The 15742-nt window shown below is 38.3% G+C and overlaps 1 protein-coding gene across 2 annotated transcripts in view; it reads left to right on the top strand.

Annotated features, from left to right (window-relative positions):
* Positions 1-383: 383 nt before the first annotated feature.
* The window catches only part of AGTR1 (angiotensin II receptor type 1), a 44010-nt gene continuing 28651 nt past the window's right edge, over positions 384-15742 (top strand). For both annotated transcript variants that reach the window (XM_042955103.1, XM_042955104.1), the window contains exons 1-2: positions 384-649; positions 9803-9887. The gene's annotated coding sequence lies outside the window, so the exon portion shown is untranslated. The remainder of the gene's footprint in view (positions 650-9802; positions 9888-15742) is intronic.

Raw genomic sequence — 15742 nt, 5'->3', positions numbered from 1 at the left:
TCACTCTGTAAACCTGAAATTAATCTATGGCATTTATGATCCACAACCCTATTGTCAAAGTTTGAGTTAGTCACAGGAAAAAGAAGTCCCCGAATTCGTCCTTAAAAAGTTTTCCAAGTTAAAAAGAGAGAGAGAGACAGTAGGGAAACATTTATCTCGGGCATGAACTGTTTCTCCTGTACCCCCAGTTCTCTTCCATTTAGCGACCCTCCCCAACGCAGGGCTCCGAGCCTCGTGCGCAGGGATCTGGTAGGTGACACTGGGGATGACTGTGGCATCCTCCCGCTTCCGTCAGCATCTGGAGAGGGAGGGGGTTGGGCCAAGAGGGTCTCCAGGGGCGGGGCGGAGGAGGAGAGAATGCAAAACAGTGCCTCATCCCTGGAACCTACCGAGCAGCAACGCCCCTCGCTATAAATTCAGAGCTGCCGCGTCGCGGATGATTCCAGCGCGCTTGTCAGCCCAGGGCCCCAGGCAGTGGTGGCAGGCACGGCGAGCATCTGTTTCGGGCTGGGACGGTGACTGATGGGGAGCAGCCCGAGCGAACCCCGGGAGTGAGGGCGCACCGCCGGGACGCGGAAGACGCGGGCGGAAGCCCCGCACCAGCGCTGCCAACTCGCTGTCCGACGTGAGCTCAGGGCCCCGGGCGCGGGTAAGTCTACCAGGACTGCCCAGGCAGATTCGGGGGCCGCGGGGCGGGGCTGGTCAGTTTCCTGTCAAGGTGTCCTCACCGCGGGTGCTGTGCTGGTGGGCTCCCGGGGACGAAGGAGAGAGAGAGCTCAGTTCCGGTCGGCGCCCACCGGGAACTGGCTGCCTTTCCCCAAATCAGGTGAGGGGCGCCTGGGTTGCAGGGAACAATTTGAGATTGCTCGCTGCGTGCCCCCAAAAGGTCATTCTGATTTGACCAGACTCTTTCGACTACAAGCCAGAAATCTGCAGAAATGGGATCCAACCAAATAAACTTTCTTCCCGAGGCTTTTAGCTAACTCTTGTCCTTTAACCGTGTCCTGAGTAAGAAGCTGGTAGAACTCCGCGGGGCGTCCATTTAAAAGTTACGCTACTCCGAAGGTGAAGTTAAGAGTGTCCCACCCTCCCCCTCTGCTTCCCAGGAAACGCCCAGCATGGCTCTTCTTGCCCTCACCCCTCCCCTCAAACCCTGTGTGTCCTTGGTACTGTGCGCCGCCCCCACCAGGGACAAACTGTCCCACCTTCAGGTGTCCCCAGGTGCCCTCTGATTCATCAGATTGGTGAGGGGGAGAAGCTGGGGTGTCTCGACACCCCAATCTCCATAGCCCTGGTCAGTCCACATTTGTAACTGAGGCGCGATTTTAAGAGAAGCTTCTGGTTGGCCCCTTCCCTCCACACCACCTATCTAGCACCCCATTCTCCAATTCTCTTAACTGTGCAGCCCAGTCTCTCTACAGCGCCAGCCTGCTACTTCTCCCCAAGACCTCAGCGAGTCTTTCCCAAAGTGTCTCCTGCCCCATCGTCTTTGGGCACCCAGTAGAAACCCCGTTATTGTATCCATCTAGGGCTTCTTTACCTAATCTTTGTTTTCTGGCGGTGTATCAGAATCCCACTACTGGAGCCCTCCGAGCCTCCTCTTCTCAGTAAAAGTTTGGGTGCTCATTTTCCCCTGGGATCAAATTTGGGAGTTGGCTATATTTATGTCTAGTGTCATTCAGAGAAGAGAAAGTAACAGTGAAGGATGCAAGAAATCTGGCACACACTGTTCTGTTTTATAACTTTGTTGAGCAACTTGTTTCTCCTATTAGGTACCTCATCCCCAACATGATTCTCTTGATAGACACCATCTGAGTGGCCTGGGTCCCCGGGTGTTTATTTCCTTTAGCATTAGCTATAACCCTTTTGTAAGTCTTCTCGAAGAAACTGCCTGCTCCCCTGCCTCCTGTAGTGTTTCCCTAGCTCTAAAGGCCCCACCTAGGTCATCTGTCTCAGGCTGTGGTGGATTCTGCCACCCTCCTGGCAGACAGTGCAGGGGCAGGGAAGCACAGGAAGCCGGTGAATGGAGAGACCCACTTAACTGGCTGCTTGCTTTCAGGAGAGTTATTTCACAACCCTGAACCTCAGGTCCCTGACCATAAGGTTCCCTCCAGTGATAAAATTCCTTGATTCCTTTTGTTTCCTATTTATTTGCTTAAAAAATAGTAGTCTAAAATAATTACCCTTTTGCCCATGCTTAGGACCCTCAAAACTCTCTAAATAACTCTCCTGGTATATTACCTATTCTGGAAAACCATTAGGTTTCCAGCGCTGGCTCCAAAAGTCCATCCCTCCTGATAATGGCTGGCAGTTCCCATAACGTGGTGTAAAGCTCAGGGAGTGTACCCTAAGTTGCCAGGTCTCAGCATTTGCTAAAGTTTCACATTTATGAGTGTCGAGTCTGTCATCTACTCTGTCTCTCCCTTTTTTTCCTGACTTCCTTGTTCTTTGTGGCCATCCCGAAGCCTCGATTCCTGGTTCGGCTCTTCTTTGATCTTAAACTGAATCACTTGCCCCATCATCCAACTCAGAAGAAACCTAGTGTTCTTCTACTGGTTCCACTGATGCCAAAGAAAGAATTACCTTCCTTGAGATTTATAAAATGTCTTTCAGTCACTACATTGCTTTGCCAATGCTCCCCATCTCAAGAGTTCTGAGCTTAAATCTTTACTGTCATTCTCTAACCCTGGTTGTGTTAAAAAAAAAAAAAAAAAAAAAAAAAAAAGCAAATTTACGGATTGTTCAGGTTTCTTGCCGTGTGTGTGTGTGTGTGTGTGTGTGTGTGTTCTAGTTTGAGGTAAGAAGTGTGTGGGTGTGGGGGTGTGTGTGCATTTTTTGGTCTGTTGCTGCTGCTTATTACTGTTGTTGTTACTATCACTAATAATTTGCCCAATTCGAGAGGGAAAATAAATGAAAGAAAATTTAATCTGCTACTTAACAAAAGCCCAGGTAAAATACTTAGCTGAGAGGCATTTAAAACTAAGAGTTTAATCATATGGTGAATATCTCCATGTCCTTTTCAAACAGATAACGGACTTGCTATGTTTTGTTTTCAAATTTGTTACAGGGACCTAGACCAGTCCCATAATGCTTGCATGTTTTGGCTGCCTGATGCAGGCTCCCGGCCTCTGGCCCCACACTCATTAGTTTACCTAGTGTTTTGCCTTACTCAGTCATGACTGGGCTATGCCAGAGAGTCTCCCAAGTAAGCTAGCAAATTAGGAATTTTACTTAGCTGTTGGACGTAAATCCAAGTGTTGTGAGGGTTGGAAAGCTGTCCTGAAGACACACTGTGGCAATAAACAAATATAGAGCCAGACCAGCAAACTATGACAAAGCAGTCAAGGCCAGGTTAGGAATGCTCTTCTCCCAGGTTATCTAGTAAACCGGGTAAATCACCTATTAAATTCATTACCACTGGAAAGTGCTATTATTTTTCTTCAAATTATGTCTAAGGGTTCCCTTACAAAACTGCCTAAAGTCATTGGATTACATGGTTTGTGTATCTTGTCATGTAGGTACTTATTAAAATAGTATGCCATAGTTCCCATAAGTAAAAGTAAGTTTTGTTCCATTTCTAGCCTAAATTTAGCTATTATTTTATATTTTATTCATTATGTGAATTTTAGCTACCAAAATTCAACTTTTTGATAGCTTAATACATAAAACCATCTTAAATCAAGTAGTCCGTTAGGGATTTAAAGTACTATTTAACTGAACTGGCAAATGACCACCATTATCCTCTTAAAGCTCTAAAACACATCCAAAATAAATGACATCAAAAAAAGAAAAAAAAAGCTATAAATTTGCCAAATGTTTTATTAGTCAGTGATAATTTTAATGATATTTGACAAGTGGAAATAGAAAACAAAAGTTTATATCTAGAACAGTGATAGAAATGGAAATAAGTGAATCTTGATATTAGTAGTTGTATTAACATTAAAAGTTTTGCTGATTTTTGATTCCTTCTCTTCATAGCATATGGTCACAAGGGAAGAAGATTCCATTGAGTATTAAAAACAAAATCATCTTTCAAATATTTTACTAACATAGAATTCACTACATGCTGTAAATATTGTATGACTGCTATATTTTACGTTATTCTTATAGCTCAGTTTAAAAGAGATTTTATTTGTCTGGTTCCTAAATAGGTGCATCATTCAAATGTCTTAAGTGGAAATAAATGTCTAGAATTTGCAAATGATCATTAGAGTTTCCTTCATAGATCTAAGAGTATTTTAAATTGTGTTGCTAGTATCACATTTAATTATTTTTCTAACATTTACTAGTTTAGAAAATGGGTGAAGAAATGGGTATGCTTTGTTTTTCCTAATCACATTGAGCCTTCATATTCAAAGTCCTAGGTTTAAATGTCCTTAAAATTTAAAATTATAGATTAATAATCCTTCAGTTGGGGTGAAATTTTATGTGATTTCTTGTTCCTTTTATACACATATAAGCTGTTTTATTCTTCACCAAATTATGTTAAAACTTATTTAGATCAGTGGATTTAATACTTTGGTTAACTTCAGAGTAGGAATATTGGAGTCAAATACATGTTTGTGTACTATTAAAGAGAGTTTATGATTGCTAATTTGCTCTCTAAGATGTCTTTAGCTATTTACCAATTAATATTAATCAAAGCTCCTCTTATCCAACTTGGGAAATAAAGAATTATATGTAGAAGATACTTACAGAGGGAATACTATGGATCTGAGTGATGTTAGATCCTTACGAACACATGAAAGTATAAAAATGGTCTTGGCCCTAGAGAGATGTTGGTCAAACTGAGTATATATTTGGCTATGAGTCTCTCCAAACATCTTAGTGCCACTGGGGTGGAAAGCCATTTAAAAATAAGCCTCCTTCTGTCCTACCTTTCAGAGCAGGTAGAACGTATGCTGGGGTCACACTGTTTGATTTCAGCCACTTCCATAATATCTACCACAACTTTCCCTTCCTTATGGGAGTACACCTCCTTTGATACTATGAACCACATCCAATTCATCTTTGTATTCTATTACTGAATACTCCACACATCACTTTCTTGCCTGTTTGTTGTCTGTTTGTTTTCAGCTAAAGCTATGGAAAATATATTTTTCAGATCCCTATAGTTTAGAAGAGATATATTAGAGAGAAACCATTTGTCTAATCTCATTTGAGTAGAGTATCCTATTATACACAATAAAATGGCTTGAAATTGATGCTTTATTCTTAGTAACTGGGGAATTATTAATACTGTTTTTTTAGTCTAAAACAATAATGGCAAGGGGGAAAGTAGAGAATAGAGTAAGAAATGGAGAAACAAAATAGAAGTTGAAATAGCAAATCAGTGGTTCTTTAGGCAATAGGGAAAAGGCAAGGCAAGCATATTACAATCACTTGGGATTTTAAATCTGTACATATTGTCTACACTTCCCTTATTCCCATTTTCCCTACTGAGAACCACTGTATTATAAATTAGAAGCAACCATCCACCATTGTCTCAGGTGTTAAGGCAAAGACCAGCCTTGTGGGCAACACGTGGGAACTTGTGAGAAATGCAGACTTTCTGACTCCACCCAGACCCATTGAAATCTGCATTTTTAACAAAAACCCCAAGTGATTCAAATGCAAAATGAAGTTAGAGAAGTCCAAGTGTGCATACAGCACCCAGGACTTGTTAGGAATAATTGCCTAGAGGTTATATTGGCTTTTTAATAAATTAACATTTTTACATAAAGCTAACATTTATTGAGCACATATAATAATATGCCAGACACAATGTTCAGCCTTTAATATTGTTTTTATATAATCCTCACAACATCCCTATGAAATAATCACTGCTTTATCCTCATTTTATAGGCTGGGATACTGAGTAATAACAAGATAAGAAACTCACCCAAATGTGGTAACTGGTAGAGTCAAGATTGAAACACAGGAATTTTGATTCCTGTCCTCTTACCTGCCACGCCGCACTGTCTGCTCTACACTACACTGCCTGCTTTTTAAGGCCAACTAATTATTTGAGAATTTATTTCACATTATCATTTGAAATCAAGTTCTGTTTCCCTCATAGAAAAAATAAGATCTATTCTATTTTAGTTGCAACATTTGCCTGTCATATTCACCTTTAAGTGAAATAATGGAGAATTCTAAAAATTCTTTCTTTAGTTGGGAAATAAATACTAAAATTATGAAAGCTCATTATTTAAAACTTAAGATTCAATATCTCTGTTTTTCTCATAACTTACCTATAATTTACTCATTTTATCTTTGAGTATTCTGATGCTATAAAAAATGTTTTCTCTTGAACAAGTCATTCCCTACGTATACAAACTATTAAGCCTTCCAACTCAAATTATATATCACTCTTTCAGCTTTTAATATAAACACTTATCTACAAGCATGGTTCACAAAACTAGTTGAATATAGTTACTTACTAGTCAGTTTGCAAGCAAATGGTGACTTATGTTAAGCCAGTGACTCCCCAGATGATTCAGTCTCTGAACGATTTCTCCCAGTGCATGTAGATTTTCTGAGAGCTGTCAGTTGGATTTGGCCAAAAGCCTGTTGTTCTGACAGGGGCTCATTGATGTTGGTCAAAAGACTGAAGTGAGTCTGGGTTCCCTGTGATCACGTTTGAGAGGAGAGGTGTGTCAACAGGACTGAGCAGCTATAATTTTCTCAGTGATAAAGGGACATCCTTGGGAGATGGAACTTCACCAGCTGCTTAGATCGAGAACTTTAAGCAGCCCTAACAGTACAGTGTCTAATTTGTAACTTAAGGCTTAGGACACAACCAACCCAGGCTGCCATAATGCCAAGCACCTGGGGCTTAGAGGGGCGGTAGTGCCCAGGAGACATCCTGCATGTAGCAGCAGAGTTTCTTAAAGCTAATAAGTGATAAATGATACAGCAGTGACTGTCTTATGACCTTTTACAGTCCTGCTGGTCTCAGTGAGCCCAAATATTTGTGACTGGGGCTGCATAGAATCTGCACCAGGTTTTTTCCTAAACAAATTGAATGAATGAATGAATGAATGACCTCACAGCATTTCTTCTAGTAAACTTTATACATTTATACTTTTATTATTCCCTTCACTTTTTGACCCAAACTCTTCTCGATATCCAATTAAATGTATTTTACATGTTTCTAAATCTGTGTAGTATGCTGCTAGAACAAGAATGTTCCATTAACCCAGCTTTAGTAATCTTTCCATTCAAATGATGTCACTTCACGTAAAACATGTTGTACCATGATGGATCCCAGCCCTTAACCTTCACACAGTTAATTGCTGCCACTTTATCAGGAATGGAAAAGAATCTGATGTGATTCCTACGTAATGATTTCTTGAATGTGTTGTGGCATTTGGTCTACTGAGTTAACAGAATACATTTTTGAGAGGAACACAAATCTATTCTTTTACATTTCTGTTAGGTTAAGCCATATGATGTGACATCATATAGCCATTTTTACATATTTAATAATATTTAATGGCAAGGAAAGATAATCACTATAGAGCAATATGAAAACACAAATCATGAGTGTGGTCCAGTGTGTGCGTGTGGGTGTTTAGATTACTGTCAAGTTGCCATTAAGGCCTTACTTGGGTCATTGGTATTCTAATGGAAACAGTTCTATTAGCACTGATTTGTGATTAAAATAACCGATATATTTTTTTAAATGTCTGCATCACTGTGAACCAGATAAGACTAGGAAAAATATATAACAAATCTTAGAAGCTTTTGAGGGTTATTAAGATCAAGGCTAAGATCAAAAGTGACTTTTTTCTTTCCTTTTTTTTGTATGTGCTTTCAGTTTGTCTCGGAATTACTACTACTTTCAATCTAACCCACTCTAGATTTCAGATCTTTAGACAACTGCCATTAACTGTGTAGAGAATGATAATTGGTAAATCTGATACTTTCTCTAATTTTTTTTTTCCTGAGGGACACTAGTGCCCTACAAGAATTTAGATAATTAATATCATGGTAGTATTTTTAAGAGAGAAATAATCTTATGGGAAATTTCTTTTGCTATAACAACAAAACCACTGAAATATAGGGATAAAAAGAGATTCTCTAAGGCCAAAATCCTTCCATATAACACCATTATAGTAAAGTTGGTATACACTGTGGTTTAAAAGGTAACCTACACCACACCTATAGTCTTCCTGAATAACTTTTCAGCTTTAATAATATTCTTACTGAAAAGTGTCCCCCAAATCCATAATGACAAATATTGCTTAATTTGGCTACATAAGAAAATTAAAATATCATATGGTAAAAAGGACCCATAAACAAAGTCAAAAGAGAAACAGGAACTTGAGAAAGCTACTTGCCACACATTACATGTAAAATGCCAGTTTCCTGAATAGAACGTGAGCTCTTTAACATGAGAAGCAATGAACAGCCCAACTAAGAAATAAGCAAAACCCAGGTGTGTGGGTGGTTCAGTCAGTTAAGGTTTGATTTCCACTCAGGAACGCTGACTGCACACACAGCCGCTTGGATTTCTCTCTCTCCCTTTCTCTTTGTTCCTCCCCGCTCTCCCATCTCTCAAAATAAATAAACTTAAAAAAAAATAAATAAGCAAAGGCCATTAATGGGCAAACTAGTAGAAGAGTAACTACATACAATAAGGAAACAACAACAACAGAAAAAGCTCAACCTCATTTATAACTAAAGAAATGCAAATCAGGACAAATATGTACTTTTCATTTATAAGACTGACAAAAAAAATTTAAGATTTGATAAAAGCCAGATTTGGGGTATCAAAAATTGGTATGGCCTTTGTACAGGACATTTTTAAGTATCTTTCGAAAACTTGGAGTATGCAGTTTGCTTTAACAATCACATTTGAAACTTTTCTACTGGTATACCACTTAAAAAATGCACACATATAAATAGAATCATTGACGCATGTTTTTAAGCAGCCAAAATGAGAAACTAAAAAAAGAAAACCTTAAGATCCATTAACAGGGGGCTGGTTAAATAAATTATCATGAATCAGTGCAATGAATACTGTGTAGTCATCAAAATAAACGAGGTAGATTTATGCATATATTACAGATCTAGCCATGTTAAGTTAAAAAAAAAACACACACAACAGAATAGTAGGAGGTGTAAAATGAAAAACCGTGGATATACACATCTGTATGCATGTGTATACATTTTTAAAAGTCTTAAAAGGATACACGTGAAACTATTAGTAGTAAGGATCTCTAGGAAGTGGATCTAGAGAGACCATTACAGACAGCTAGGAGACACGTACTTTGATTTTACACTCCTTTGTAACTTGACATTTAAACCACATGTATGTATTACTACAATGAAAAATAAAAACAGAAATACAGAAAAAAGATCTCTTTTTAAGAAGATTTTTTAAATTATGGTAAAATAACACTCATATAGGTTTATATTAAAAAGGATCATTTATCAAAGTTTACCTGTAGATTCACAACGAAAAATCTAATCTATTATGATACTTCTTATACTAGGAGCTATGTCCACAGAAGTGTCTTAGAATAAGATTGCACTATTTTACCCAAAAACACGTTTTCTCCTTCTCCGGTGAGTATCTACAAGGGTATGAGGGAAGACGTCGACTACAACCAGGAAGAGGACGTAACCCCACGACAGACTGCCACTTAGTACGGCCTAACTCTACATAAGGAAAAATATATTCTTGATGTGGACCAGATGGTTTCATTCCCTTCAAAAACATTTTTAAGATGTAGTGTTAATACTTACTCTGTCAATTAAAAAATGAAAATCTGGCCATATTCAGTGAATCACATTAATCTTTTTGTCTTTCCAGATTTAATACATGGTAAATTGGTCTAAAATGGCCGAGTTTTCATCTGAATAAGACACTGAAGCCATCCTAGAAGTTCTGCATCCAGGTAAATGTCTTACACTTATAGCACGGTATTGGGCGGTTGTTTTCTCTAATGTGTCAATAGTGGAGGCAGCACAAGTCACTGACAATAGACAATATATCATTGTCTAGTGACAGAAACAGAGGATGCAGAAAAAAATGAAATTCCACTCTTAATCTCATTCCTTATATGCAGCCTAAGAGCATATATTTATATGATTTTAAAGGTAAACCATGTTAGAATATTACCAAGATATTCATGTATTAATATAAACCATATGAGAGATCTGCAACCCCTCGGCAAGGATCTCCTTGTGGCCACGGATGGATTGCTCTGAACGGTACTCTTCACACTATGTAGGGCTTTAAGAGAAACAGGAGATTGTATTCTCTCCTCAGCCACCCAATGGGGCTCTGTGAAGCACTCACTTCCAAAAGCCATGCCCAAAGACCATATGTCCAAAGAACATAAACCTTAAAACTTGACCTGCTCACCTTCAGAAAATCCAGATGTCTCTCAGTCTTATTTTCATGAAAGTTGCCCTTACTCCAGTAAGATATAGGGAAAAGGGCAATGTGGAGTTGGAGACAAGGTACCCTTTAATCCCCACATAGCCTAGCCCTCTGGTAGGTATGAATCATGCCGCTGGGCATTACAGTCAGAACCTGAGAGGGCAGCATGAGTAATCAGGGACTGCTCTGTCCATCCATTTCCTGTCACATGGCCCTGCCTGATATTTTTCATAAAAAGACTCCTGGATTTTCCAGATCAAAAGCCTTTTTTCTCCTGACAAAAACTCAGCTCAAGGAACAAGCCCTCAACTTCCTAAATTAACAGGGAAGACATCCCCTAGTCCCTCCAGGGAGAATGAAACGAGTAGCTTATCTCCTTCTGAATATCTTGGGATTATATTTTATCAAAGCAGAAGATAGATAGGATAAGTAGTGGGTGGGTAGACAAATGTTGATTTTATTCTTCTTTGTTTCATTGGCAAGGAGGAAACAGTTGCTAGAAGGCACTCCATGGTGGAGTTAGGAAACTATTGAGGACTGCTTTAATCTTGGTGACAAAAATGGGTACATTCTACAGAGTTCTGCCACTGGAAATCTTTAGGTTTTAGGGATTTTTCATTTTGTTTTGTTTTGTTCTGTTTTTGTTTTTGAGGTACAGATAAGCTTAGAAAGCTGGGCTGTACATGTTTTCAGTAAAAATCCAGCTCTGGGAAAAGTACACTGAAATGTATGTCCTAATTAGAAAGGCACTAAGATAGGAAGCTTTATTTTACATCCTAAGAGTACTGAACAGAAGAAACTCTTTGTCCATAATATGCCATCAACCTTGTAACAGAAGAAGCAAGACAGTAATCCAGGGGAGTTCCTGATAGAAATTTCTATATAACAGCCTCCCTTCTCCTGTGTTTTGGAAGCCCCCGCTTTCTAACATTCACACATTTATAGCAAAATAAATATGATTTTTTTTGCTTACAAATAACAAAACAGTGGGGGAAAAAAACCCTCCATAAAATTAACTTTTTCAAACTTTTAGTTTCAGATGAATAAGCAAAACATGCTTAATTCTAAGTTATTTTTTGTTTGCTAAAGAACTGATGCTATACCAATTTGGCCACTAACTGCCAAAACTTTGCTTTGGGTTTCCTGTAAAACAATCTCCAAGGCCCCATGCCATCCATGGGCACTATACTGAAATGCAAAAGGTGTGTTCAGAAGGACCTTCTGAACATTGCAATGTCTCTTTTACCAACTTACGACCAGAGAACTCTGATCTCTTATTGATTTAAACCAGTAATGTGTAAACAGCATTTCAGGGCTTGTTTTATAGGACCAAAAGAATTTAAGTTGAAATCTACTTAGGACAAATGGGGAAAACCAGGACATTTAAAAGAATCAATAAAGACCATATTCCGTGGCTTAAAATCCGTAGGCCTGCACTATCCAGTGTGGTATTCCTGTGTCATGTGTGGCTACTCAAGTGTAAATGTAAATTAACTATATAATACAATGACACTAAAAATTCAGTTCCTCAGTTGTCCTAGGCATATTTCAAGAATTCCAGTAGATACATGCAGCCAGTGGTTACTCTAGTGGACAGCACAGATTTACAACATTTCTATCATCATAGAAAGTTCTATTGGATAGTATTCTATTGATAGTACTAACAACACAGTGGACTCTTCCACTGCTACTTGGTAAGCAATTGTTATGCTCTTTTAAACTTATTTGGAAATTTTAAAGTATTTTTTAAATTCTAATTTTCTCAGTTGCAGGGTATCTGGTATATAGTTCTCGCAGTAACTTTCTCTTGTTCTTATTTATTTGTGTATTAAGATACATGGGATTAAGTATCTTATGTACTCTTCTAAAGTTAGAAGTTCTTGGTTTTCTTAAAAATCGTGAGAAGAGGTACATGTAATTATACTGAACTAATAATATACAGCTGTTGGGTTCTTTACCCACATCATTGACAACTCCAAGTAAAGAAAACTAGAAAAGATGTAGGGTCATCTTAATGACCCATATTTTTTTTATTCTGTATATTCTGTGAGGTTTGTTTTTCCTGCAGCAATAGATATGTCTCATTTGTACTGACCTAACTACAGCTGACTTCACATATTTTAAGAAATTGGAGAGTCAAGAAAAATAAGTATTAGACCACTTATTTCTTTTCTTCTCTTTTTATAGAAATGTACAAGGTATTAGAAGTCCCTATTTTTATTTCCAAATTATATGTATCACAGAGAAGAGTAGTTTGTTTTCAGTTTTTAATTAATGTAACCACCCCATTATAGTATATTCTTAAAGTTCTTAGTCACCATTTTTCCACTAATATGATCCCATTATTAAAATGTCAGTCTCAATTACTTTCTAGAAACTTATACCTAGTAGTTCAATTACATTTGGTTCCTGGACTAATGATTGTGTGTTACACAAGGCAAAAAATTAAAAACAACTTTGTCTTTGAGTCATCGAAGCATCAAGGATTTGAAACAGCTATATAACTAACTGTGAGATAAGCATTTAAATATCCACACTATATTCCCTTTACACATTTAATATTATTTTTCAATAAAAGCATATATAATAGAAATTTGCACCCAGTTTGGAATTATCAAGTATGAATCCTAGAGTCTTAGCAATGAAAAAAGGCAAAGTAAAGGGTAGCCATTTGAGGGGTGGTTCTTTCAATAAATAAACAAAAAAAGGTTTCTTTATAGAGTAACAGGTTTACTCCAAATAACCTATTATTTACAATATATGTATAGAAACACTGTTCCTAAGCTTGAAAAAAAATAGAACTAGATATGCTTAGCACCTAACTGACTAGGTAGGAGACTCACATTTGGATTACTGTTACTATTTTTAATAATTAAAAGAGCTCAGGGGTGCCTGGGTGGCTCAGTCGGTTAAGCGTCCAACTTCAGCTCAGGTCATGATCTCACAGCCCGTGAGTTCAAGCCCCACATTGGGCTTTGTCTGACAGCCCAGAGCCTGGAGCCTGCTTCAGATTCTGTGTCTCCCTCTCTCTCTGCCCTTCCCCCACTCACGCTCTGTCTCTCTCTCCTTGAAAAATAAACATTAAAAAAGTTTTTTTTGTAGATAATAATAATTAAAAGAACTCAGAGAATTAGCATCTAAATGTAGAGGCTATTTTGCTGGCAGGGAGAACTTTTGATTAGTACCAAAAAATTGTCATCCTTCCCCTTCAACTAGTCATTCCTTTTAAGACTTTTAAGATTTAGAGGCACCTGGATGGTTCAGTCAGTGTCCAACTCTTGATTTCGGCTCAGGTCATGATCTCATGGGTTTGTGAGATTTAGCCCCATGTCAGGCTCTGTGCTGTGAGCATGGAGCCTGTTTGGGATTCTCTCTCTCCCTCCCTCTGTGCTCCTCCCTCCCTCGTCCTCTCTCTCTCTCTCTCTCTCAAAATAAATAAACATTTTTTTAAAAAGGCTTTTAACAAGATTTATACATATAGGAATTTTTTTTTTTTTAATTTCAGAAAGGTGTGGGATATCTTAGAAATGTAATAATAAAGCACAGACCTGGTAGAATGTAACCAGTTATCTGGGACTATGTCTTTGGCACCTTTCCAGAATTCAAACAAATGCTGGGGGCCCTGGGACGACAGGAACAATGTCATATTTCAAGCCCAAAATCCAATCAGGAGCAGACTTCCTCCTCCTCTCATCCAGGCAAGGCCAAAATACTTCTATACACAGTATGGGTCACTACGGAAAGCAAACAGAGCTGCTGTAGATAAAACCAGGCTGTGGGTAAAGGCTGTCTCTTGACATAGACCCTGAACCTTGGCTCCTCAGCGATGCTCCCAAGTCAAAGAGGAAGAACAAGATAGGCATTTCACTGCTTCTGGTCCCTCTAGTATGGTCAGTGTCCAGAGCAGGAGGATAAAACAATTGTCTCAGCGATGTAAAGCCAAAAGTCCAACCTGTTTTGGCAATGTGAAAGCAATGCAAATTCAAGTCGGTAATGACAACAGCTTCTTATGTGATACATATAACACTAATGGACCAGACGTACTTTATTCATCTCTAAACCAAGAATGCTAGTCTTCATTTTACATAGAACATGTTTATCTGTATACAGCTGAACAATTAAGGAGCTTTGGAAACGGCCCTATTTGTGAGAAGTACTGCCCACAGCACATCAGCTTGCTTTGGGATAACTGAAGTAGTAGTAAGCAACCCCTGGATTTCTGCTAGAATGTAGACTTAATTAGATGGGTGAGTTAGATAGAACATGCCATCTGAATTAAAGAGTAAGAAATAGAATATGTACCAAATAAGTGAAGGAAGATTCATAATTATGAATAAAACAATAAATGTCAATAAATTAAAAATTTTTATTTTAGGGGCGCCTGGGTGGCTCAGTCGGTTAAGCATCCTACTTTGGTTCAGGTCATGATCTCGCTCTTCCCGAGTTTGAACCCCACATTGGGATCTGTACTGACAGCTCAGAGCCTGGAGCCTGCTTCAGATTCTGGGTCTCCCCCTCTCTGCTCCTCCTCCACTCACACACTCTCTGTCTCTCGCGCTCTCAAAAATAAATAAATATTTTTAAAAGATTTATTTTAGCTTCTTTAAGATATATGACAAGTTTAACAGACCTAATTTAACATCTTAAAAGGAAGAGATCTATGTAACCTATTTTATGATTTTTATCTTCTTAGGAATATGTCTGACATCTTTAATTTTCACATTTTATCAATTTTTTTCTGTTTTTATTTTCTATGGTGTCACTATCCATCAACCCATATCGGTTAAGTTTATATAAATATACATATACATATATATTTTTTAGATATAGATAGATATAAAGATCCCAAGAGAAACCAATTCTGCAGTCCTCCTCAGCAATTCATTCTGCCAATTAAGAACCCTTAAGCTAAATAGAATAATTCATTTCACAGGAAACTTTTATTCAATATGTATAATTAGTTTTAGTTAACTTTATTAATGAAATGTCGCAAATCAATTAGGTTTGCAATAATCAGATGCTGAGGACCCAAGAGGGGCCATATCTCTCACAAGAGGGGAAGGTGATACACAATTTAGTTGGTAAGCAAATGTAATTAGATTTGATCAGTTGAGTATTTCTGTCCTGATGTGGAGTCAGGCACATACCCAAACCTGAATATATAGTTAAAACGCAGTTCAAAAACAGTGTGACTTAGAAAATGTCTTCATGGTCCTGTCAGCCACATACTGACAGCTGAAGCGGGCCTTTGAAACCACAGGTAGATACGTTTCCTTCAGGTAGTGCTGTGTTTTAAATTTCTCTTTCAAATCCAAATGCCTTTAAGAAGGACAGTATATAAACTCTCTTGTTTATCACAGACCCCAT

The sequence above is a fragment of the Panthera leo genome, chromosome C2 (assembly GCF_018350215.1).
Source record: "Panthera leo isolate Ple1 chromosome C2, P.leo_Ple1_pat1.1, whole genome shotgun sequence".
Lineage (NCBI taxonomy): Eukaryota > Metazoa > Chordata > Mammalia > Carnivora > Felidae > Panthera > Panthera leo.
The sequence above is the reverse complement of the archived record's forward strand: the minus strand, read 5'-3'. Positions and strand labels throughout refer to the sequence as shown.